The sequence below is a fragment of the Ambystoma mexicanum genome, chromosome 3p, assembly GCF_040938575.1.
Source record: "Ambystoma mexicanum isolate Mex_15411 chromosome 3p, UKY_AmexF1_1, whole genome shotgun sequence".
Taxonomy (NCBI): Eukaryota; Metazoa; Chordata; class Amphibia; order Caudata; family Ambystomatidae; genus Ambystoma; species Ambystoma mexicanum.
This window is the reverse complement of record NC_090925.1, coordinates 989,731,738-989,758,395: the sequence shown is the minus strand read 5'-3', so window position 1 is coordinate 989,758,395 and position 26,658 is coordinate 989,731,738. Positions and strand designations below refer to the sequence as shown.

The 26,658-nt window shown below is 46.7% G+C and overlaps 1 long non-coding RNA gene across 2 annotated transcripts in view; it reads left to right on the top strand.

Annotated features, from left to right (window-relative positions):
* LOC138581167 (uncharacterized) overlaps positions 1–14,307 on the top strand; it is a 104,563-nt gene extending 90,256 nt beyond the window's left edge. For both annotated transcript variants that reach the window (XR_011304461.1, XR_011304460.1), the window contains one exon: positions 9,140–14,307. This is a non-coding gene — a long non-coding RNA (uncharacterized lncRNA). The remainder of the gene's footprint in view (positions 1–9,139) is intronic.
* The last annotated feature ends 12,351 nt before the right edge of the window (positions 14,308–26,658 follow it).

Below are 26,658 nucleotides of genomic sequence, written 5' to 3'. Positions count from 1 at the left end.
CCCGTTACTCTCTGTTCCTTATCTGCCCGTTTCTATCGGCGCCTCTTCCCCATCACCCTGCGTCCGCCACATCCCTGATTAGTTCCTTCTCCCTCTTCCAACAGTTTGCCCCCTCTTGTCTGGCCCACCATCCTCTCCCCCACCTGCTCCTTCCTCGGACCTTGTTTTTAAAGCCCTCCCCTTTTTCTGACCACCACCTGTTTCTAATCCACACATGTTTCTAACCCACCCTCCCCAACTGTTTCTAACCCCTACCGCCCCACCACATTTCTGATCCCTACCTGTTTCTGTCTGACACCCCCTATTCCTTGCCATGCTTCCTGGCCTCTGTTCATTTCTGTCTGTAGAGTGGTCCATTTTATTTCTAAAGCTATATTAATGCAGCTTCCCCTCCTTTCATGCTGCCCTTCCCACGCCCCCTCCCCCTCACTCATATGCGCCTCTGCGCCTTTTTCCTCATTTCCTTTTCTTGACTCCTGCCCTCCAACTTGCTCTCCTGCCTATTCCTCTTCCGCATGCCACACTCTGCCCCTCCTTCTTTTTCTACTCTCCATCATTTCGTCTCCAAGGTCTTTCATTTCACGCCTTACTCCTTCACTTGTATGCCTGCCTTAATTCCCTTCCCTATACATCCTTCCCCACCTCATCCTCGTCGAGTTCGGCTTCTCCCTCCTTTCCAGTCCTCTCCCCCAAACCTACACACTTTACTTACTCTGACTGCCCAATCGTCTTGCTCGCCCCCATCTTCCTAAACTCTCATTCCCGACACTCCATCAAACTTAACAATTCACCCTCTCTCATTTCCAATGCCCAAGTTGCCTCACCCATCACCCCTAACTAGTCCCCTCTTTTGCTCTTTCTGTCTCATTATGAACACACTTAAAACAGCCACTGCAAGAGACTTTGCGTTTCATTGCGGTCCAGATGTTGGCATCTAATGTAAACGTAGCACTGGATATGTTAATGTTATGTAGACATCCACGTTCTGTATACACAACTGTTAATTGCTTTCTCTGACACAAGCATTGATTTCCATGGACGGGGCACACCAGCGGCACTCTGCTCCAGCTCTTTCAAACAGCAGCAATTTACTTTAAGCTGGTGTTCTTAAAGGCCATTGATGTGCAGCATTTGTACGAAAAGAACCAGACACGGCGTGGAATTTGTTTTCTGGGTTTAACAGATTTGCTAAGCTGTGACAAGCCGTGTGTGCTGTTGTGTGTGTTCTATAATCTGGCCATACACTCTTGCTAGCCTCGACAAATCGCGTCTTGCCTTCAAATGTGTTCCTGTTTGTTGAGTCGCAAGTTTCACTGCATTTGTGGCTCCCCCAGCAAGTTACGACTCCATCTATTGCAGCCTGATCACTTATTTATTATGGCTGGCTACTTTACATTTTTTGTGAAAAGTTTTGTAATTTGTTATTTGTCTTTCTTGTTCTGCGTTTGTTTTTGCCATATCCCCACGTAGTCACATGTTATTTTAGGCCCTCCCGCCTTTACTTAAGTTGACCCAAAATATATATCACTAAAAACGTCATTTGGTAGAAACGTTAGTTGGGCTGCTGGTGGGCAAAGGGGGGCTTTAGAGAGCAGTGTGTTCTGTTTGTGTTGTTGAGGGCAGCCATCCTTGACCACTAAGCTACACGCACGTGCATCTTAGAAGTGTTTCCTATCTGTGAATGAATGACTGTGCACTGAAACGGATGAGCTTGGGTGCAGCACGTTAACGCCTCACCTTCTTTCACGAGGCCACTTACTTTCTTGCACAAGTAACAAGTTGTGGCCAGACTTGATTTTACAACTTGCGCTTTTAAATGTCTTTGTGTGGAATAATTAATGTTGCCTGGGCCTGTGCAAGGTATGATGTTTTTCTTTGTACTGGTATAATGGGGCACCCAAGTTCTGTTCCGTATAGGGCCATTTTACAGAATCGTGCAATGGTATAGCGCTTGCACTTGGACAAAAAATGACCCATGTGCAAAAGACAATTCTGCACCAGTGCTGGGACTATGGCAAACATTGCCTTGGTGCAGAAATGCATTGGAAGGATATGTTTCTTGCACTGGGGCAATTTTGACAATTTATTTATTTATTTATTAGCCATACTTCTTATTTCACTTGCACTGGTGCAATCATTCTCTATGGGGCCTGGTTTACAAAGCATGTTGGATTGTGCCATTGTAAAAGGCTGTTTATCAGCCCCATGTTCTTGTAACATGAAGACTGGGCCATGCTGCTTTTGCATTTTACCTTTGTCAGTGTCAGCCCGGTTCCACAGGGGTGTAGATGTTAGTCAGACTAGTGTTTGCCAACAGCTATTAGGATCGAAATGAGGCTTGTAACGCGGAATAGAGCTGACTGTCTTTGCTTTTTATGCATTTTCAAATTTCACGCACAAGCTTATAAAATGTCATGGCGAGCACATTTTTAACACATTGCCATGCCCTTCAACAAGGAAAATATTAGTTCCACAACTGTGAGCTTATGTCCAAAAAAAGGTTTCTTATTAAGCAGATGCGTCATTGCACACGCATTATGCAATGTGAGTGATAAACAAACACGTATGCTACCAGCAGCAATGTGCTAGTTCTGAGCCCAATTAGAAGAGTTTCAAGGGCCGAGCAATGCAGGCCATGGACTTCACACTGCACCTTGGTCCCCGCATCTGTGGGGTCCAATGTCTCACCGAGCAGTGGGGTGCGTGCCCGAAACTGCTCCAAGCGAGCGGGTTACTTGTGTAGCACCACTGTGCGCTGAATCAAAGCACACCGCCTCTGTGTCCTCTAAATAGGTTTCCTCACACAAGGTATTTATGAAGGTCTGTCTGCATAGTAAACCAGTCACTTTGATGTAATCTTGTACAGCAGGAATGATAGCGAGTATGATGATATAAGGAATGATAGAGTATCAGGCTCTGTGCAAATTCCAAACAGTGCTCACAGCCCAGTTATATCTCAGAGTATTTAATTCGACAACCCCATTATCTAAGTACCTCCAGACAAGTGGAATGGACATCCTACAGGCACAAAGAATGGTCTCGGACACCACAAAAATGCTTGCTGCACAGTCAAGAAATTTTGATTCTGTGTATTCTGCAGCTGAACAATTTGCAGAATGGGCCAACGTGGGCTTGGAAGAGAGAGGCTGTGATAAAGGAGTGGAAACTGCACTTCCAGAGGGGAGAGTGTCCCACAAAAAGAGGATGCCTGGAATTAATGCAAGGGATGAGCCAATCACCTTGGCTAAAGACCGGTTTAGAGTTACTGTACATAATTCCATTATGGACAGCGTTCTTCAAAGCCTAACTAGTCGTTTTAAAACCCACTCATCTCTTGCAACAGATATAGCATGCCTGGATCCCAAAAATGTCAATGAAAGTCTACCTGACAATGCTCTTACAAATATTTGCTCCTTGCTTGAAAGCCTGGATGACTCCATAACGCTACAGGGGTTAAGGGAAGAACTCTCAGACTTTGCAAGCAAGTGGACTAAACTGAGGAGGACACTACCAGAAGAGTATGCTTTTGAAGCCCTACATAGTGAAAATCCAGCACTAGAAGATTTTGGAGAGCTACCTTTAGTACAGAAATGTAATACATGCCGTAACTGTGCAATATGTTGCTATGCAATTCTAAAAAGGTATGAACTTTTTAGTAGTGCTTACCGGCAATAGTATTTGGCATACAAGTTCATCTTGACCTTATCTTGCACACAGGTAGCATGTGAAAGAAGTTTTTCAAAATTGAAGAATATTAAAACCAGCCTAAGAAACCACCTCTGCCAGGACAACCTCGAAGCCTTTATGCTCATGTCTGTGGAGCGTAATGTGCTTGTCCAATTGCAAAATCCGGACATAATCGACCTGGTTGCACATAAAAGTGCATTGTTGCAGGAACTCTTGATTGAGTGATTTCCAGGATTTTCATGAAGCTGGAAGCAGGATTTCCAGGAGCTGTGGACCCTGTCACAGAACTGTATGCAAAGTTATGTTATTTTATGAGTTGTGTTGTTATTGTGTCATCATTTGGCTGTACTGCTTATTAAATGCAACTTTATTTTCATTACTGGTGTCAACGAGTAGACATGCTTTGAGTCTGGTTCTGCAAAATAAGTATTTTACTATGTGATGATGATGTTTTTTTTTTAAAAGAACAAAAGGAATGTTATCACTTTCTCAAGCGTTTACACAAAACATAACAACATGCAACAGACACATGAACCCTCCATAAGTAGCATTTTCTGTTAAGTCGTGAATTGACGCGATTCATGGATGATGGTTTGAGGGCCACTTTTTTGAGGTGAGGGGTGGGCCACTTTTTGAAGTGAGGGGTGGGCCACTTTTCTGAGGCGAGGGGTGGGCCACTTTTCTTTGGGTGTCCGGGCCTATTTCTTGTCCCAGTCCGACCCTGCTTTTTTGGCGTTGCCGGTGTCATGCCTGCTGACACTTTCTTCCCTTTTAGAATGGCCCCTATCTTTGTGTGGCTGCAGTGGCTTATGGCCTTGTGAAAAAGAGATCCCGTCATTAATTAAATCTAATTTCTGCAACAAGGTCCCCACCCAGCAAGCACTGCTCTCTGCGCCAATTGATATGCATTTGATATGGCATTTATAACGCGCCTATGCACAAGTGCTTCAAGGCGCGATTCCTGGCAGGGTGTCTTATCCTGTTAGAAGACTCTGGTCTGAGGGAATCGCTGTGTCAAGAGGTCTCTTTTGAGAACTCCACATCTCTTCCCATTAACTGAGGTTCAGCACAATGTTATGCAACTAAATAGAGGCAGTCTGCCCACTTTATGCTCCTCAGGTTTGCTTCGGACCTGGGCCCGTTCAAGTGCAGCTGATCAACTGCGCAGTGAAGAAACACTGATGAGTAGACCGAGAGGCACCAGCAGGTGGGGTGCTGTTCTCTTGCTGAATGTCATCCTGACGGCGAGCTAAAAATAGCAGCTTTGAATTAGAAATGCCTAGCACGGTAAGCTTGCTGCAGCCGATGCGCTGATCACGACTGAAGTGGAGACGGTGCCTGGAGCTGCGTAGAGCAGAAGTGCCGGCCTCTGCTCCACTTCCTCGTGAAAGCACGTGGACGCAGCTGTGCGCTGCCAGATTCGGCTCACTGGACCACGGAAACGGATTGATCATGTGGTTTTCAATGTGATGCAAGGGCTTTAAACTTGCATAATATGAGCCTCCTTGTTGTGCCATAGAATACCTAATCCCCCGCATTATCGTGAGTGGGGGTTTAGATTCTATTAAAGACAAGGAGGCGAGTATTAGAACGCCCACCCACCCAGTGCTAACATCTGTCTCCTTTTTTCAGCTTCGGGTTGATGATCTTGGGAGATTTCATCAGCGGAAGGTCTTTGGAGTCTATGCCTGGATGTTGCCTGGATTGTTCTTTTGTTGGACTTGGACCTTTTATGTTTTGCTGTTTAAGGCGTCATTGAAGCTTCAGAAGAGGAGTTGTTGTTAGAGTAAAGGACATTTATGGGTGTGGGTTCATCCTGATTGGTTGATGGGCTGCTTCCTAGCCCCATCTTGGACTGGGTTCTACCCCTTTATCCTCCCATGAGTCCTCGGAGGATATCTGTTGGAGAGCAACTGTTAGATGACAGTGGGGTCCCGTTATTTTACCCTTCCCTCATTCAGCACCCTAGGTCAGCGGAATGGCATCCCTCTGAGGCAGTATCCTCTTTCCTTCACCATTGGGTTAGGAGGGCTCTCCCTAATGAGGATAGGAGTAAGCTTCATTCAGAATGCCCCCGTCCTGCTATCCCGGACAAGGTGGCTGTGACTCCCATTATTAATCAGTCCATGGTGGCCTTTTTGTCCCAGAGGGGTAAAGATCCTAAGAAGGGTGTGGATGGAGCACTTAAGATTTGTCAGGCCAAGCTTTTGGACATGTTGGGGCCCTTGTCCCAAATATTTGAATTGGCAGAGGAGGCGGCTATGCATGAGTCTCAAATTGATGTTGAAGCACTCAGGGGCTGGGTGCAGCGCTCCTCTGGCCGTTCCTCTTTCAGGGGCTCTGCCAGGCCTCAGCAACATGCCTCTAGAGAGGCCCATCAATCTTCCACTGATCGAGGAGCGCAGACGACCTTCTATCCCCAGAGAGGAAATCAGTGGAGAGGTCGGAGTGGCAGAGGTTCAAGTAGAGCGAGATCCGCTCCAGGTATTGTCTCGTCTCGTAAAGGTTTCTTCCCACAAAGGTTTGGGGGGCAGGTTGGTGTGATTTCTTCATCATAGGGAAAGTCTCACATCAGATCCTTGGGTGTTACAGACAGTTCGGGGATTGTCAGCTCTTTCCTCCTCCACCTCTTGTGTTCAGTCAAGAGAAGCATAAGCTGGTGGATGCAGAGATCCAAGATCTTGTTTTCAAGGGTGCGGTAGTCCCGGCCACATTCTGGGCTTCTCAATTCCTCAGCACAATCTTTCTGGTCCCGAAGCCCGAGAAAGGGTTCCGCCCCGTGATAAAGCTCAGAGCCCTCAACTCATTTGTGGTTTACCATCATTTCAAAATGGAGGGCATTCATCTTCTGAGGGATACACTGCTTCCTGGGGATTGGATGGTCAAATTAGATCTCAAAGATGCTTATCTGGTAGTCCCTGTGTTTCACCCTCACCAGGAGTTCCTTCAGTTCCATTGGGGGGGTCGCCTTTGGCAATTCGCCTCTCTCCCGTTCGGCCTGTCATCAGCCCCGTGGTGGTTCACCAAGCTAATGAAACCAGTGATGGCTTTCCTCAGGTCGAAGGGGATCAGGAGTATAATTTATCTGGACGACATTCTTCTCTTAGACCAGGATCTCCGGATTCTGCAAGGTCAATTGGATCCGACAATCTCCCTGTTGCAGGATCCAGGGTTTGTTCTTAATGCCAAAAAGTCAATTTTTTGTCCTACTCAATGTATCCAATTTCTGGGCTTCGATATCGATTCAAAACAATGCATCCTTCTTCTCCCAAACTCTTGCGGATTCGGAAAGAAAAGTGCCTCATCCTCAGGCTGGGGATGGTGTCCGTTCGACAGTTAGCAAGGGTAGTGGGGATGTTGTCCGCCGCTATTCAGGCTATTTTACCAGCACTTCTGCATTACAGGGCTCTTCAACGTCTCAAGGGAAGACATCTGCGCAAGAGCCTGTCTTATGCTCAAAAGGTGAAGCTGGATCCGGAAGCCCGATTGGAGCTAATTTGGTTGCTCAAACATATGAATGCCTGGAATGGCAGAGCAATTTTTGGGCCCTCTCCGGATGTGGTTCTAAAGTCAGACGCCAGCAGAGCCGGTTGGGGGGCCAGGATAGGTCAGATTTCCACTGGGGGGAAATGGTCGAAACAAGAGAGTCTGCTTCACATAAACTGCCTAGAATTGCTTGCAGGTTCCTTTGCCGTCAAGAGCCTTGTCAAGGATCAGGGGAATTGCTGTGTCCTCCTTCAGATGGACAATGTGTCAGCGGTTCGATAAATCAACCACCTGGGGGGGACCCGCTCGAAGGCACAAGCGGACTTGACAACGGAGTTCTGGCTTTTTTGCCTAGACAGAAACATTCTGCTTCAGGCAGAGTATCTTCCGGGGATAAACAATTCTGTGGCAGACTGGAATTCCCGTTACCTTCAGGACAGCAGCGACTGTCCTGAAGTGGACAGCTGGACAGGAGTATATTCGCATTGATTCAGTCTCTTTGGGGTCCCATTCACATGGACCTTTTTGCCTCCCGTCTAAATTGTCAAGTTCCTTAGTTTTACAGTTGGAGACCGGACCCTCGGGCTCTGGCGACCGATGCGTTCCTCCAAGACTGGGCAGGCCCTCTTCCCTATGGTTTCCCTCCTTTTGCCATGATAGCCAGGGCTCTGGTACAGCTACGCATGCAGCGCACTTCCTTGATAATAGTGACTCCGTTCTGGCCTTCTCAGGTTTGGTTTCCCGCTCTCCTAGAATTGGCGGTGGACTTTCCTCGCCTTTTGCCATCTCATCCCCAGCTCTTGACGGACCCGTCGGGTCGCCCTCACAGCCTGGTCCTTCAAGAACATCTTTCCCTTATGGTTTGGAGGATTTCAGCCTTTCCTGGTGCTTCAGAGGCCTTTCGCAGGACTCTATTAGTGTCATCAAAGATTCCTGGGCAGCCTCCACCAGGACAGGGTATTCATCAGCATGGAACCGCTGGGTTAGCTGGTGTTTGTTTAGACACCTCAATCCCATTTTTGCTCCTCCAGTAGACATAGTAAACTTGTTGGTGGAATTGTTTAAGTGAGATAAAGCCTATCGAACAATTAATGGGTTTAGGTCGGCGATATCGGCTGGCCACGTTCTGGTTAAAGGAGAACCAGTGGGTAAACATTTCCTGGTCAGGAAGGATCTTAAATCAATTAGGGTTAAGGTTCCCCCTAAACCCAGGTATTCACTTTTGTGGGATGCTAATAAGGTTCTGAATTTGTTTATAGAGTGGCCTCATAATCAAGAATGATCCCTTCAACAACTTTTTTCAAAGTTAACAATGCTCTTATGCCTTGTCTCCATTAAGAGAGTATCTGATATTAGAGCTCTTGATGTGGACAATAAGATCTTCTCTCCGCAGGGAGTGACCTTTTTTGTAACTAAGAGAACTAAATGTATGATTTCTTCTGTTTCATATCCGGCATTTCCTGAAAATAATAAATTGTGTGTGGTTCATTGTTTGAAATGTTTTGAAGCTAGAACTGTGGATTTTCGTCCCCCAGGCACCTCTCAGCTGCTTATTTCATACCGTGAACCTTATAAAGCAGTGTCATCAGCTACCCTGGCTAGGTGGGTTAAATGGGTGATGAAAGAGTCTGGTATTGACATCTCTTAATTTGGAGCTCACTTGGTTAGGGGTGCCATGGCGTCTAAGGCCGCTCTCCTTGGGTGAGGGCTGGAGCAGATCCTTAAAGCAACTGACTGGTCCAGGGAATCTACTTTTAAGACGTTTTTTATCATAAACAGATTGATCATGTGGTTTTCAATGTGATGCAAGGGCTTTAAACTTGCATAATATGAACCTCCTTGTCATGCCATAGAATACCTAATCCCCCGCACTATCGTGAGTGGAGGTTTAGATTCTATTAAAGACAAGGAGGCGAGTATTATCCCGCCCACCCACCCAGTGCTAACATCTGTCTCCTTTTTTCAGCTTCGGGTTGATCACCTTGGGAGATTTCATCAGCGGAAGGTCCTTGGAGCCTACGCCTGGATGTTGCCTGGATTTTTCTTTTGTTGGACTTGGACCTTTTATGTTTTGCTGTTTAAGGCGTCATTGCAGCTTCAGAAGAGGAGTTGCTGTTAGAGTAAAGGACATTTATGGGTGTGGGCTCATCCTGATTGGTTGATGGGCTGCTTCCTAGCCCCCATCTTGGACTGGGTTCTTTCACTGTGTTCTTATGAACTTTGTGTTTTTCTCTTTTATTAATGAAAAAGTTACTGTTTAAACAAAAACAATTTCTTGCTGCTATTTATGTCAGTAGTAAAGATTGTTGGCATAATACTCACCTCCTTGTCTTTAATAGAATCTAAACCCCCACTCACGATAGTGCGGGGGATTAGGTATTACTCTGCATGTAGAACAGACTCTTCAGAATACACAATCAGGAGCCGAGGTGCTCAAATAATTATTTGAAACTGATTGGCTGTAGCAGCGCATGACTGAATGTGCTGCGCTGTGACAGCCAATGAAACAAACACAACTCGCAGTCCAGCCCATTGTCATGCAGCAGGCCTCCAAATTACCTCTTACTTGGATGTGCCGGTGTCAGCTGACATTTTCAGGCCCTCACATGTCAGACGCCCAGCAGTGCATGAGCGTAAATTGGTGTTGTTCTGCTGCTGTAAGTGTTTTGTGATATGTGACTTGTCAAGGCGAATTTCATTCCATAGCTGTTACCATGTTTTGGAAGGTTTGTTTTTGAGTTGCGCTTTTTTATCTTCGTGGAATAGGTTTAATATTAAGCCACTTGTGTTTGCTACACGGTTATAAATGCGGTATGTTAATGTGGGGAATTATCGCGCTGGGTCTGTATATAACTTGTTATGTCTTTGAATGGGTCTTTCTCACAACATATGTGTGAGAGTCATCCTTTTATGTAGCACTCGTGTTGCCAGTGATAATTGAGTATGATTTTGTAGCAATTCGGTTATCCTGTTTTTGCAGTATACCATCTTCATTTGATTGTTGCCTCCTGTTATGTCATGGTGCTGCTTTTGTGTTGGCACGAGATGTGGGATCACACATGTGAAAGGTGGTGTAGATGGTGGCATGTAGGTTTCTTCATGTCATGTTCGATTCCAACAAATTGCATTGGGTCTTCCAAGGGAGACACATGGAGGCTCTTCGCTTCTAGGTGTGCTTCTAGGTATGCAGTTTGTTTTCTGAAGTAGGGTATGTCCTATTCTAGATGGGTGTGGTGGGTATTTCATTTTATTTTGGGTAGTGTGTTGACCGATTCCCACCATGATCACCTGATTTTCAGAGCCTGCTTATTAGGCGCCATTTGAAATTCCACACAGAAGTAGACGCATTCTCTGTTGCCATGGATGGCGTCAGTTGTGACTCGTAGTTCCAGTCTGTGGTTGCACCTTTCCTGCCATCCTACTAACGAGTTTCTACCAAGGGGCAGAGCAGAAAGAAGCCACTCATAGGCCAAGAAAAAGGCGTGCATTGTCACGACCTTTAGAGTTACTCACAGGTAAGGCAGTGGTCTCCCATTGTAGTAGTGGGACTTTTGTTTTTATCGGGTCATATCTGCAAACTTACATTATGCGAGTGACATGCTCTCAGTTGCATTTTTCATGTAGCTGTTGCATTATGTATTTGTTTAATGTGTGTGTCAAACTGGTGTAGGAGGAACTGTACACATTAGAATAAGCAGACATAGGTTGCAATCTTGCCTTAGTCCCTGCTGTTCAATGTTGGCAATCATTTTGAAAAAGAAAAACTGACATGCTTACTTCTCTGCCAGTGTGTGCTGTGCAGCACGGATGTTGGTGCAGGGCAGGCATCCACACACGAGTCATTGTCAACTTGTTAATCTCAAACAGTGCTTAGCTAAAGTGATGACTGACAACAAAAGGAGAGGGATAACAGGCATGACGGGTGTGATCAATTTGTCTGCAAGAGGCCCCCTCCTGGCTACCCGGCAAAGAAGTTGTTACACGTTTTTTAAAGAATTAAACACATCATGACAATGCATAGTGTGCTGATGAGGTATTGCAACCAGGTTCAGATCAGATTAACTGAACTTCTAAATGCCCAGTTTGTGAATTCACTACAGCACAACCATTAGCAGATCCATCTTTCTTTGGGGAACATATTAATGAAGTTCAATAATCAAACCTGAAATTAATATTGATAAATTTGAGTTCCACCATGGTGAAGAAGATAGCTCAGTGAGTTATGCACTTGTTGCAGAGATATGGGTTTGTATGCTGGGGTTCATATTTGTGTATATACATGCTGATGCTAAGAGCACTTGCTCTGCTACTAAAGAACATATCTGTAATAAAAAGAACTAGTTACGTCAACTAAAATAGCGTAATTAGGGTGCTGGTCTAGTTAGTGGTGGTGAGTGTCTTTCCTCAAACCAGTATTTCTTATAGCAAGAACATCATTCCAAGGTAAAGAATAGCTGCTACATTTCTCAGTGTCACCCATCTACTGGTTTATGCAGAATTGCACAATGGGAAGTTATCTGAGCGTTTCTCAAAACCCCCTTATAATTGCCCCCTTCATCTCTTCTTCACTTTACTTAAATGTGCGCTTTCTTTGAGAGTTATTTTTCATATTATGGGTCATCTTTGATCAATGCCCTGTTTTTTAAATCAATTCTTGAGCATGATCTATGTCACATTTTAGAATGCACACAGTCTGAAGAATTGCTATCTGGCAAGTGTGTAAAGCCCTGGCTTTTGTGATTTGTATTAATACATACACTTATGTGGGTAATTCCATCTCCAAAAAGGTAATCTGCCAATGCAGATTCCCCTTTTCAGTAGCCTGATCCGCAGGACGTGCGCTGACCGTGACGTACAGCAGATTCAGTGGTCACAAGATGCCCACTCGACAGCACAGCGACAGACAAGTTTCTGCTGGACAGGAGCAGCATTTGGGATATGCCCCCCCTGTACCAAAACTATGATGATCATGAATAACCTATGCTAGTGCAGCGTAAATGTTACATAAAGGTATGCCTGAGTTTAGGCATGTTGCCTGGTACAATTTATGATCATGGCTGCCAAATTAATATCGCACATGTGTCAGATCCTGTAAGTCTGCTCTACTGTGTAAGGTGATGTGTATTCTGGCCAGCCCGGGTGGAGACTGCCAAATGGCAGGATAGAAACCTGGAGTACCGGGTCTATTCTTTGATCTCTTTGTGAGGGCAAGTAATATCCTCTGCCAGAGGCAGATGTCCTTGGCCTGGGCATCAAAGGAGCACACCCATTCAAAAGGTGTAGCCTAACACCAGGGTGCTGCATCTCTAAGGGCCTTTGTGCTTAGTGTGTTTATTGAAGGCAGGATGCCCTGGTCAAGGGAAGAAGACTTCCATCGTCTTGTTTCTTTCTGTCTCTCTCTTTCTCTTTCCTGTCCCCTCCACTTCCTCTGGAACGAAGCACTTCAAGAATAGGGATTGAACGCCTAAATCAGTCTAGCTTTAGTCCAATCACCTAGGGACTTTTGCCTTTCAAAGAAGGGGTATCCAACTCTTTCTTTAGATTCTCTAAGATCATCTCAAGACACGAGAATTCACCTGAGAAGAACTCACTGGTCTTCCATTGGGAAAGTTTTGCTTTCTAAAGTCCTCAATCTGAGATAAAGAAGGAGCCATCCAAGATGGAAGGAAGGTCTGCTCCTTACCCACTCCCAGGGCACTTCGGGAGTGAATTTTGCTGTGGACCAGGACCTACCACTCTGCACCAGAAACTCCTTAAACTGGGAGAGCAGACTGTGAATGGAACCATCCTGTCCTGAAGTCCCCCAAGCAGGCTTCACAGCAGAAGTAGGGCCAGGCCAGCCGATGCTCTCTGTTCTACTGAACAGTCCGCTCCCTGTTTATCACACCAAGAATGAGAGAGAAGGTGCCAGTGCTGGCTTTTACACTCCTCCACCAAGTCGAACCATTGCTTGCACTTCAAACCTGCTAGATGCTGCCTCGTGCCCTAGCTAAGCTCATCACCTGCTAGCCCAGAATTGACTGCTCAATGCTGTGACCTGATCCGAATCATTGGTGAGTCACAATCCGACTCCGACCAGGGGTAAGAACCATGGTTCAGCCCAGCAAACCCTTAAATGGCTGCCTCATCGACCTGCACATCAATGCCCCCAAAATCACCACTTTGACAACCATTACCCGCCGACGTGAACAGCAGGAGGGTCACTCATCGACCCCTAACAGCGGCTAAAGCCTGACTTGTCCTGGCTCAACTACTAAGCAATCCTGGGACTGCCCTGACCTGCGCCATAGAGAGCACCCCTTCTGCTGCACAGAGTGACCGCATTCACCCCTACTTTGCACCCACTAAGAACTGAATCTAGGTACTGTTGACCCAGAGCTGCCCCTTCAGCCCACTTGGGCCATAGAGACTAGTTAGGTCATGGTCGCACCTGTTTTCAACATTAACATATCCTTTTTGTGGCTAGTAATTCACCTTCCAACCCCGGAACCATGCTCAGATTGCTAGTTTCCTCTTACATCTTCTCTGTTCTTCTTTTGGGGTGGTTTGTATGTACAGTATTGTCTATTGTTTATATTGCAGGTGGTGTGTTTAATTAAAGTATATATTTTGATAGAACCTTGATTCGACATTCCCTTTATTTTTGACTGTGATCCTGTGTTTGGGTCACTACTTGTTCACCTTCATATCAGTCTTAAGAGCATAGTCTTCCCTCGGCCAGCGTTACCACAAATGAACTGTCCCTGTTTTACCTTTATGACTGAAGCCAGATTACATTTTTTGTCAATGTTAAGTGTTGAGTCTGGAATGGTTGAAGAGATAGAATGTTCTGACATAATTTAGAAGGAAATATATAGTTTTATCTTGGCAGTGTTTCAGGCATGTCAGCCTTGGGCAGTAGAAAGCATATACTCACTGGGTGCTTCTCATTTCATTCTTTCTGCGATAACTTGAATGTTTGTCTGCTTTGTGGCCATGAAATGCAATGCTAAGTGAATGTTGATGTGTGTTCCATGCCTTTTTGTTTTCTCTGCTGCCTAGTGATTTAATGCTTTTCTATTAGCATGTGTTTTGGACAACATTCATACAGAAAATATTGTCCGGTTCAACTGTTAGGTTATCATTTTATTAAATAAATACTTGCATAAAAAAATAATGTTCCTTTATTTTTTTTCAAAATTAATATATTATTCGAAAACAAAGTGAACATTTCTTCAATATAGCATTCTCTTGGGGAAACAGGTCCCAGAGATGTGTAATGTTTATATTCTATTAACCACTAGATAATCAATTTAAAGGCGAGTTTCTGTTGAATTTGATGTTAGGTATGTGATTCCATCATTCTGCAGATTGGAAGGGGGCATGGGTTTCGGGGGTGGGGTGGGGAGACATGTCTTTCATGGGGGGAGCGTGGGGCATGGGTTTCAGGGGTGGGGGCACAAGGCTGTCTGTGCCCGGACCTGAGAAACTGTTAACATGCACCCTTCTTTCCATGAACCCAGGCTCTTGGTGCAATCTCTGAAATGGCCAACAACACTACAAGACCAGACAATTGGCAGCCGTAGCAAATCAAATGCTGATTAACAGAACTTCCATGGTGCTTTGAAAAGAACAGGAAAGTTTGTGGCTGGTTAGCAGAACACTATTTTTCACTCAGTTGGATTGTTTGAAATATTAGGTTAAAGTGACACATTTCTAAGGAATCACTGGCAGGAGCTATAGACTTGGTTTTAGAAAGTGGAAGAGATTTTCTGTACTTAATTAAAGATATTCAGAAGGTTATTCATATCTTTCCAGTGACAGGTTTGTTGTTATACTCAAATGTCTATGCATAGGGTGCTGAAGGCTATTCTATATGGTACGAGTGTTACTATCCCGGAAAGCCGTTGGTTTTGATAGGTGATCTGCATGAGGAACTGTCAGGTACCAATCTGGAACTAATTAGCTCTCATTAAAACTAGGAGAAAGAGGGTTCAAAACTAATTTTCTAGTGACCACTTTCCCAGCACCAGGGGCTAATTTTCCAGTAACCCAGTAATCGCACAGAAGAGTTTGCTTCCTGTTTGTTACCTTTCCTTGGATGCTGTCTCCTCTGAGCACTTTTGAATTGTTTCGGATTAGGGTGCACAATTAACAGGTCAATCTGGTTGGACTCTGATTTACGTGTCACTTCACACCCTTTTTTACAGACTATTTGTAAACTAGCATATTTGTGCATGGATTGTGCATGGCGGTGCTCATTTGCGTGGATCCTTATAGATTTTGCAAGCTTTGAGGCGGTGTTGAAAGCTGTCAATTTCAATAGGAATCAAATGTTTTTCCACCAGGTTCAAAAAGAAATACTGGCGGAAAAACACTCAGGTTTGTATGGGAGGGCACATGGGAGTGGCAGAATTGGTCATTCCGATCTGTGCTCCCAGTCTACCCTATAAAACACAGAAAATAAACTCATCACAAAAAACTTTTGCACTTTCATGCATGTTTTGTACGCACTTGTTTTACGATCTTGGTAATTGAAAACGACCCAGCCAAGTGTTTCATCATTCAATCAGATGTGGATACTCATCAGGTGTCAGTGATTCCATTTGTGTTACTCTGGCGGCTTTCTGTTTATTGCCACAGGTTGTAGTCTTGAGGCTCAAAAAGAGTAATCATAATCTATTGCCTTAGTCATACTGTGCAAAATGGTCCATGTGTTGCCAGAACACGAGATCTCAGGACTATTGCATCCATTTAATATCCAAGTTAATGTGGCATGGTGATCTGGGAGAAGATTTCAGTTAACATATATATGAGGGTACGATACATAACTTCTTGCCTCTTTCAAATATAATTGTAAGTGATTTGAAATCAGCCACCTGCGTTGGAAATATAACAACTGTTATGAATCTGGACGGTGAACAATGAAGCCCAATTATAATATTACATTCGTCAATAGAGTGATGAGAAATATAGCACAATGTCATGTTTGCTAACTTTCTGTGCAATGGAGGATAAACAATTGTTTTCCGTTCTAGTGGGGCAAAGAATGGAACTCTAGATACTATTCACTGTCTACAAATCATTAACTGGAAAAAGGACTGGAATGCCTTTGGAAGTTGGTTTCCTATTATGTCTGTCCACAGTTGGTCGCACAGTGCTAAACGCGTTTTTCTATCCAGTTGCAGCTGCAAGAATCATTAGGGCAAAATCATCAAAGTGCCGGGTGGCCACCTCAGGATGCCTTCGATCCACCCCTGAGGATTCACCCGGCCTTCCGACTTTCAAGAGATCTCTGAAGAAGCACCTGTTCAATTCACCCTGATATCATCCGGAATCCCCCTGCCCCTCTCAAAAGGGGAGCATACATTTCAAACAGGAAGCAACGAAGCCACCACAGTGGAGACTTCTTCCCGAACTGGAGGTCGCCTACCTGATCTACAATGTACAGAATCACACACACTAGCGGCTGACTAGAATGTGAAATGTTGGCATATTACAAAACAATTAAATACAGAAATATAAAAATGTGTAATCACATTATATGGTAGCATTCCTCCTTTCAACACTATTCATTTGAATGCATGCACAGTGTGACACTTTTAATGATACACTTCAATGGTACAAGTTCATAAACCAGCTACTCTGGGAATTTAAATCACTCCCTCTCTTGCCCTTTAATCAAGTCAGTGCCGAAGTTAACAATGTGAACTATTAGCCTCTCATGATGGATGGGTGTAATGTTTAAGAAGAGGCATAACTGTGCTGAAACATTATCAATGTTACATTGACTATTTTAACACAGATAACTTGCAGAATGATCAGACTTGGGCCAATATTTACTCCGGAGTAAATCTGGTTTTGAACTTCAGAGTACATTATGTTTGGCTACATCTGATGCAGATCATTCATACATTCTGAGTTACAACACACAGTTTCATATAATTAAATTAGCAAATTGGTACGGGTCACGCTATACTGAACCTAACATTGATATTGTAATAACCATTATTCATACTAATAATATGCTAATTCAAATTGAGAGTTTTATGATGAATTGAATTAGAGTTTCGTGATGAATGTAATATAATTGACTTTTTACAAAAGTAAAAGCCTTAACGAAGAGTTATTAACGAAATGATGCAATCTTACAAAAAGATTTATTTTGTAACCAGAATAATACATTAATTAAAACAAATAATGAACAGAATCACACACACACAATAGACCGACTACAATGCGAAATGTTGGCTTATTACAAAACAATTAAGTATAGAAATATAAAATACATAATCACATTATATGGTAGCATTCCTCCTTTCAACACAATACATTTAAATGCATGCACAGAGTGACATTTTTAAAGATACACTTCAATGGTAAAAATGTATAAGCCTGCCAATCTGAAACACTCCCTCTCTTGCCCTTTAATCAAGTCAGTGCCCAAGTGAACAATATGTACTGTTAGCCTCTCAGGATGGATGGGTTTAGACATAACTGTGCTAAAACATTATCAATGTCTTTCTATGAGAGTCCACTAACAAATAAAGATTTTTAGTAAACTAAAACAGTGCAAGAATCTGGAGTCTACTTCTAATACAGGAACCAGCGTTGCGAAGTGTAAGCGTGGTGACTATATTCATGGCACTTAAAGAGAATGGAGAAAAGAAGAAGGTTTTTTATGTAGCTTCATGACAATTTGCTACCTTGTTGTATTAAATTTAATTTCAGTACTAATACTTTTTACTAACACCAGGGATGTCAACTTATCATTATTTCTAAGAGTATAGAAAGGGGCAGCAGTCACCCAACGATGTCACGTATAGCGGCATGACAAGTGCTTTGACCTGAATGATATTGCAGAAATTCATGCCAAATGATCTTTGCTGCCTCTGGCCTTCACGGGAAGTGTCATCACTGATGAACAAAACACAACTGTAAATCATTAAAGTTTAAAAAACTACTAAATTAAACAAAAGAGATATTTTAGTTGTCAACCATATATTGGGCAATGCTGCATGGGCATCCCACAAGCGAGGCAGGGTAAGTGCTGTTACCATCGGCAGCTGGGAGAGGGGCAGCCCCAACCCCCCGCGCCTGCTCCTCTCCTTTCTCCCAGCTACGGAGACACACAGTCTCGGCAGCACAAAAGCCACGGAAGGGTGAGGTGCGAACAGTCATCGCACCCTTCCTCCAAACAGCAAGGTGCTAAAGCGCCACAAGGAAACAACGATCAGGCAGGGCCCAGGTTCAAAGATCTGCCCCCACCAGGGGGTCAGATAGTCGGCTATCCGGCCGGGGGCTGCGACAACAGTGGCCCCCATCAAATACACAACAAAGACCTAGAGCCTCCCTGGGTCCTATAAATGAGAGCAGCATGCTCAGAGTAAACACAATCTGTTTGTGGACCCTGAACGGGGACCCAAGCAAACAGGAGGTTCACTGTTTACTCAGTGTCTTCCAAATCTTCTTGCTTCTTTACCACAGAACCCACCCACCCTACAAAAGGGGAGAAGAACAAAAAGAAGTACAAGGCACTGTACGGTGCCCACAACAAGTCGTGGGACAAAAGAAGGCGGCACGGGTCCGAGGGGGTAACCTCAGGACCCGGTGCCCAAAAGTATGATACCATCATGATATGTGATATTGTTATTGTCATAACCCATATCTGTACAATAAAATCCTACGGCCTTTTTATTGCCAACACTTGAAACAATTTGTGAGCCTATCATTATGGGTGAGGGTTTGGGGTTCGGCGATTACTAATGCATGCATATGGGTTCAGCAGTTATAACAAGGATGCTCCCTTGATATACCAGTGGCACACCCAATGTCATAATATGCCAATACAGCCTCATATGGCTAATTAATGCCACCATATGCTCATTGAAGACTCGGATACAAGGTTTAAACATCATATGGAAGGTACTGCCTCACATGTTCAGTTGCTGCAATTGTATTGCAAGTTTAGTCTCAAATGCCACAATACTGTGATCTTATGGCAGTCAATCTCTCATATACTTGTTGTAGTCACAGTATGTAATGTGCATCCTGGCATGCCCATGTTCTTCTAATGTATGCCAAATGCAGCTCAAATGCACAAGTACTGACACCGTATGCCAGTTAATGCCTCATATGCACGTTATAGTCTCCATATGTAAGACACAACTTCACATGTCCAAGTACTACCATTACAGGCCTCATATGCATATTTTAATCTTTATATGCAAGGTAAAGCCTTGCATGTCAAGGTGTTGCCATCATATGCCAAGTGCAGCCACAAATGCCACGGTATATTAATCTTATGCCAGATCATGACAGATTTTCCCGGTATGGTCAGCAAATGCAAGATAAATCTCTCAAACATCAAGCTGTCAAGGTGCAGGCCTATTGATTGATTGATTGTTTATTTATATAGCGCTTATAAACAGGTCAAGTACTTCAAAGTGCTTCAAGGCAGGAAGGTAACAAGGGAATACAGTAATCATTCTTAGGCATCAAAGATTCCGAATGATCTAAACAGAAAAACTAGCATACTAGGTCTGACTACATTTCCACTAGTGCAAGTGCATGAAGTGGTACAGTTCAGACCAAGCTCGGGAGGGGGGACAGAAAACGTGGGGGGGACAGACAAACTAAATGGTCTTAGTACATCTAGGTTAAGTGCGGAGAGGTTGCCCTGCTTAAAGAGCGTAGCTGAAAGTGCAGTAATGTAGAATAAAGTGCAGCGGCCCTGAGGAAATTGCAAAAGACTGGCGGGAGACCCTGGGACCTGTATGCTCTGGAGGTGAACCAGTCAGAAAAAACTGAACAGAGTTAGGGAGGAGAAGGAGGGTGGGGAGAAAAGAAAGGACATTAGCAGGGGAGAGGGAGGGAGAGAGAAGAAGGAAGAGAAAAGGAAGGTCTTGAGGAGTTTCCGGAATTTAAGGTGCTCTGGTTCAAGACAGAGAGAAGCAGGGAGGCTGTTACAGAGGGAAGCACCTGCAGAGGATAAAGCTCTACCCTCAAATCTCTGTTTGAGAAAGCGGCTCACCCGTAGAGAGTTGGAGGAAGACGAACTGAGGACTCTAGAGGGAGAGTATTTAGGAAGAGAGAGTTGTAGATAATGCGGGCCTGGCCCCAGAAAGCCTTCTGGATTATGCAGATTGTCTTGAACTTGATCCTTGCAGCCACGGGGACCCAGTGGAGGGATTTCAGCGCCAGATAGATGCCATCCTAGGGTTTGAGGCCAGGGATGTGTCTTGCGGTTCTGTTCTGGATGAGTTGTAGTGGACGGAGAGTAGAAGTAGGAAGATTGAGAAAGAGGCTGTTGCAATAGTCCAGCCTAGAGAGAACCAGGGCTCTCGAGGTGATGAGCTTCTGGGGGAGATTGAGAAAGGTAGAATAACTACGAGGAGTTGCAGTTGGTAGTTGGACTTTTTGGAGATTTCTGAGATGTGAGAAGAGAAGGAGAGAGTGGAATTGAAGATGACCCCAATATGTTTTGCCTCATTGGTAGGTGAGGGTGCAGGGCCAAGGGAGGCAGGCCAGTGAGAAAGTGGGAGCAGGAGCCCAATGAGGACAATCTCTGTCTTAGTGGCATTCAGGCAGAGATCGTGTCAAGGATGGCACTCTGTTAAGAGTGGCACAGGACACCCAGGAAGGGTTTGGGTGGTTGTGCCGATGTAAGGTGGACAGATAAGTACACACACAGCTGAAAGTAAAGAGAACGAAGAGTAGGCAAATGTAGCAAGGAAATAAGGTACAACAGAATGGATTCCCTCTTGGGGTGTATTCAGATATAGGAAAAGAGTATTCCACGGACCTAAGGAAAAACTCTAGCCTTCTGCACAGTTTGCTATAACAGAGGCCCACACTGTTTGCTCATGGCTTGGAACAACAGCTATGGGTGTCTGTAACGCAGAAACGAGACAAGGGAAGGGGCAGAGGTTGCCTGACGGAAACCAACAGACAAGCTCTGTACAAAGGGGTCTACAAACAGTACAAGAAAAGACACTAACAGACAAATCCAGGAAAAAGGAAGTCGATAAGCAAACTAGCAGAAGGAAATGAAGGGAAAGCCGTATAACAGGATTGGATAGGGATAAAGAACAGAGGGTTGAAAACAAGGAAGAAAGCAAGGGAGCAGCAGTCAGGAAACAGGTTGTATACGAATTGTTCGTTTTACAACTGTTCGAATTACAATTGACCTTTTCACCATTGACCGAATTGTGAAGGTCAATTGTAACATATATGTGGGGGGAAACCCCCCACAACCCCCCACCTAACGCCAAACCCCCCAAAACCCCTATATATATAAATAAATATATATTACCAAACAGATATATATTTATATATATATATATATACGGTCAATTGTGAAAAGGTCAATTGTGACCCTTTAAATTCGGTCAATTGTTCATTCGAACAATTGCAAACGAACAATTTGGGTAATACCAGGAAACAGGGGTACTGCAATAACTGAAAGTAAATAATGTAGGTGAACTGTTGTGGATAGCAGAGGACAGTAGGGTACAAGGTTGAGAGCTCAGAGGAGCAGGAAAGCAATGAGCAAGCCCAAAGGAGCAGGGCTGTAAGGAAGGGAGCCCAGAGGGAAAGGGCTTAGGGCAGCGGAGTGAAGCAGGCTGCACGGCAAGGAGCCAGAAAGGCCAGTAGCAAGGAGTCATCCCAGAGGAGCAGGGCCACTGACTGTAGACGGCTACAAAGGACTGTAGAGGGCTGCTAGGCTGGAAGCCCAGCGGACGAAGGCTGTAGATTGAAGGCAGCGGAGCATGATCGGCTGCAAGGCAGGAGCCTGGAAGACAAGGGCGGAAGGTAGCAGCGGAGCGTGATCGGCTGCAAGGCAGGAGCCTGGATGACAAGGGCGGAAGGTAGCAGCTGAGCGTGATCGGCTGCAATGCAGAGAGCCCGGCAGGGCATTGGATCCAAAGCAGGAGTAAGGAGGAACCGCATACAAAGATCCGTAGCTCGAAGCAAAAAGGTGCTGGAAGGACTCTTAATGCAAGAGACTGAGCCCCTGCAGGCAGTGGCTTTTATACCGCCCTGCCCAACACAGAGGCAGGCTAATTGGTCGCACCTGGATCAGCACATCTGCATACAATCTGCCTACTCCCTCTCTGTTCCTGAGCTGGTGGAAGCAGACCTGATCACTAGGGCTTCTGAGGATTGTAGTTCCGATGATGACAAATAGGAATAGCCAGGAATAGATAGTTATAGCCACGTGAATTGTGGTAAGTGTAGTTTGTTGGGAAAAATAGAAAAGCACCAAAGTCTCGCAAATGGGAAATAAGGTCCAAGAAGTGTTTATCGGTTGATCCAAGAGTTTTCTGTAGATAATTGAATAACCATTAGTCCATAATGATCGCCAATGTATGCGCCCATGGCGCAGGCATGACAGTATGCCCCTCTCCAGGCCCCTCTCCAGGCTCCCTGAAGACTGACCAACAAAAAGAATGTCTGTCACACCATGAAAGAGTCTCATACCAAAAAGGCACATCATGAAGCACCAAAAACTGTTTATGGTTGCAAGGTGAGAGTCTTGAAGGACGGAGACAGTACCAATGTTCTGAACCATTGAGGTAGAATTCAGAAAAGACAAACAGGCCGATTCATGGAAATACAGTCAAAGGTATCGCAAGCGGCTGGCGCAGAGTGTTCCCGTGCGAATGTCTGCGCCAGCCGGGTGCGATAAAATTTATTTCAGCGCACATCGTATTCATGGATTAATCCTCCAAAACAAGCCGTGGCGCAGAGTATCGCAGCGACCCTGCAGCAACGCCAGTTACGCCCCCAAGAACGCCCTCGCGCAAGGAAAAGCCATCAAGATCGCAAAACCATCGCAAAGGGCTGCGCCAACCCTGTACCAGTGCGAGAAGTAACACACGCGACCTGGGGGAGCGTGTGCGTGTAATTCAGGGGTGCGTGAGAAGTTCCACACGCGATTGGCCTGGGCGCGTGTATTTCAGGGGCTCGCAGGTGGTTTCACATGCGATCGGGCCTGGGGGAGCGTGTGCGTGTAATTCAGGGGTGCGCGAGAAGTTCCACACGCGATTGGCCTAGGCGCGTGTATTTCAGGGGCTCGCGGGTGGTTTCACACGCGATCGGGCCTGGGGAAGCGTGTGCGTGAAATTCAGGGGTGCGCGAGAAGTTCCACATGCGATTGGCCTGGGCGCGTGTATTTCAGGGGCTCGCGGGTGGTTTCACACGCGATCGGGCCTGGGGGAGCGTGTGCGTGTAATTCAGGGGTGTGCGAGAAGTTCCACACGCGATTGGCCTGGGCGCGTGTATTTCAGGGGCTCGCGGGTGGTTTCACACGCGATCGGGCCTGGGGGAGCATGTGCGTGTAATTCAGGGGTGCGCGAGAAGTTCCACACGCGATTGGCCTGGGCGTGTGTATTTCAGGGGCTCGTGGGTGGTTTCACACGCGATTGGCCTGGGCGCGTGTATTTCAGGGGTGCCCGAGAAGTTCCACACGCGATTGGCCTGGGCGCGTGTATTTCAGAGGTGCGCGAGAAGTTCCACACGCGATTGGCCTGGGCGCGTGTATTTCAGGGGCTCGCGGGTGGTTTCACACGCGATCGGGCCTGGGGGAGCATGTGCGTGTATTTCAGGGGTGCGCGGGAAGTTCCACATGCGATTGGGCTGCGTGCGTGTATTTCAGGGGTGCGCGAGAAGTTCCACACGTGATTGGCCTGGGCGCGTGTATTACAGGGGCTCGCGGGTGGTCTAACACGCGATCTGGCCTGGGCGCGTGTATTTCAGGGGTGCGAGGGAAGCTCCACACGCGATTGGCCTGGGCGCGTGTATTTCAGGGGCTCGCGGGTGGTTTTACACGCGATCTGGCCTGGGGGAGCATGTGCGTGTATTTCAGGTGTGCGCGAGAAGTTCCACACGCGATTGGGCTGCGTGCGTGTATTTCAGGGGTGCGCGGGAAGTTCCACACGCGATTGGGCTGCGTGCGTGTATTTCAGGGGTGCGCGAGAAGTACCACACGCGATTGGCCTGGGCGCGTGTATTACAGGGGCTCGCGGGTGGTTTAACACGCGATCTGGCCTGGGCGCGTGTATTTCAGGGGTGCGCGGGAAGTTCCACACGCGATTGGCCTGGGCGCGTGTATTTCAGGGGATCGCGGGTGGTTTTACACGCGATCTGGCCTGGGGGAGCATGTGCGTGTATACCAGGGGTGCGCAGAAAGTTTTACACGCGATTTCAGCAGGGTACGTTTATTGCAGGGGTGCCGGGGAGTCCTACATGTGATTTGCCAGTGTGGGTCCTCCCAGGTGTTCCCTGTACACCCTCCACGGCCCCTGCAGGCAGCCCACACCACAGGGGACTACCCTGCATCCCTGGTCATGTCCCGCAGGGAGCCCACCCAACATGGGCATGCCCCCCAGCAAAGGCACATGTCTCCTTGCACTAATGATCACCAACTCATGTCCCCTTGCACCCCCACCCCCAGAATTGCGGGGCACCTGCCAGCAGGCCCCCACCCATGTCTCCCACCACCCCCACCCCCCAGCACTGTGGGACACCTGCCAGCAGGCCCTCACCCATGTGCAACTCATGTTCCCCAGCACCCCCACCCCCCAGCACTGTGGGGCACCTGCCAGCAGGCCCCCACCCATGTCCAACTCATGTTCCCCACCACCCCCACCCCCCAGCACTGTGGGGCACCTGCCACCAGGCTCCCACCCATGTCTCCCACCACCCCCACCCCCCAGCACTGTGGGGCACCCACCACCAGGCCCCCACCCATGTCCAACTCATGTTCCCCAGCACCCCCACCCCCCAGCACTGTGGGGCACCTGCCAGCAGGCCCCCACCCATGTCCAACTCATGTTCCCCACCACCCCCACCCCCCAGCAGTGCAGGGGCACCTTCCACCAGGCCCCCACCCATGTCTCCCACCACCCCCACCCCCAGCACTGTGGGGCACCTGCCAGCAGGCCCACACTCATCTCCACCATGGCATGTCATGCAATGTGAGAGCAAACAAAGTCATACCCCAAACATTACACAAGTGCCACGAAGTACAGTGTCCCGAATGGAAACTGCCCACACACAATATGCCCACATATATGTAGAAATAACAACAAACATGACCAAATACTAAAGGATACGTTGACCTACAACCTGATAATGCCAGCACATCGACCACCTCTTACTGTACAGTGTTGGTGCCAGCCACATCTGTGAGTGCACTGCTTACAACATGAACTCCATCTCCAAAGTAGACGGGCTTGTGAAGACATGAGGACTGACCCTGAAAATTAGGAGGGAGACATGGAAGCACAAGCACACATCAATACACCATGCAGTGTACAATACTACTACAATATAAACTAGGAATGTATACACAGTATTGACTACAGACTGGCCACATAGCTCATGGGAGTCCAACGTCACTGTGTAAGTCACTGTCACTTAGGCACACCCTTTGCAAGCCCATGGAAACGGGAAGCAGGAGGGGTGTGTGTCTCACAAACCCAAGCATCTAACCCAAACTCAGGACAAGCCTGCATGTGCCCAACAGAATACAGTGGATGCCCACGGGAGCCACACAAGGCAACACACTGCACCTCAAAAATCAAAAAGCAAAAATCAAAAATGGCCATGTGGGGGCCAGGGGGTGTGGGGGAGGCCACCCAGGAGGTCCGAGGACAGGATGCTCACCAACAACCACCTGGGTGAATGTTGCGAAAATAAAACACCTCCATGGGCTCATGGCCTGCACGGCTACTAATTTGTGGGAGAATCACTGCTGGATTCGCTCTCCTCAACCTCTGCTGCTGCCACAGGAGGTGGTGGTGCTATGGGAGGCAGCCCACGCAAAGCCCTGGTTTGGTCCTCCATTGCAGCAAGCATGCGGGTGTTGACGGCCTCGTTCTGGAGGGATATGGTGCAGAGATCCCCATGCAACACCCGACGTGTTGCCCGGACCTCCGCCCGAGTAGCCTGCATCTCTGCTGAGAGCGTACGGGTGATGCGCTCCAGCAGCTGTTCTGTCCTGGTGACAGTGGAAGCCTCAAGGTCCAGTAGAGTCTGCCTGAGGTGCTGGACCTCTCCCCTCAGGGCTTCCCTCTGTCCCAGGGCATCTAGAGAAATTGATTCCCTCAGATTGTCCAGGGCCGCCTGTCTGTCCCTGTTGGACGCCAACATGTCCTCCCTTACTGATTGGCAAATGGAGGCTGTTGCCTGCTCTAGTAGCTCCCTCTGCCTTTCTGGGGGGACAATGGAAGTGGCCACCCTGTCCATGGCTTGAGCAATCATTTCTGATGATGCTGCCTGTTGGTTGGCCATACCATATATGGATTGCTCCCATACGGTATTGCCAGGTGGCAGACGGCCACCGCGTTGGCGGGCACCACACCTGTCTGGGGCAAGGCGAACTGTGCCTCGCTGTGTCGGCACTGCCTGAGGCTGCAGGACTGCATTTCCCCTCTGATCTGCTGGCCCAGGAACAGGATCAGATGTTGCGGAGTGTGGCCCTGCATCCGTAACCACCAC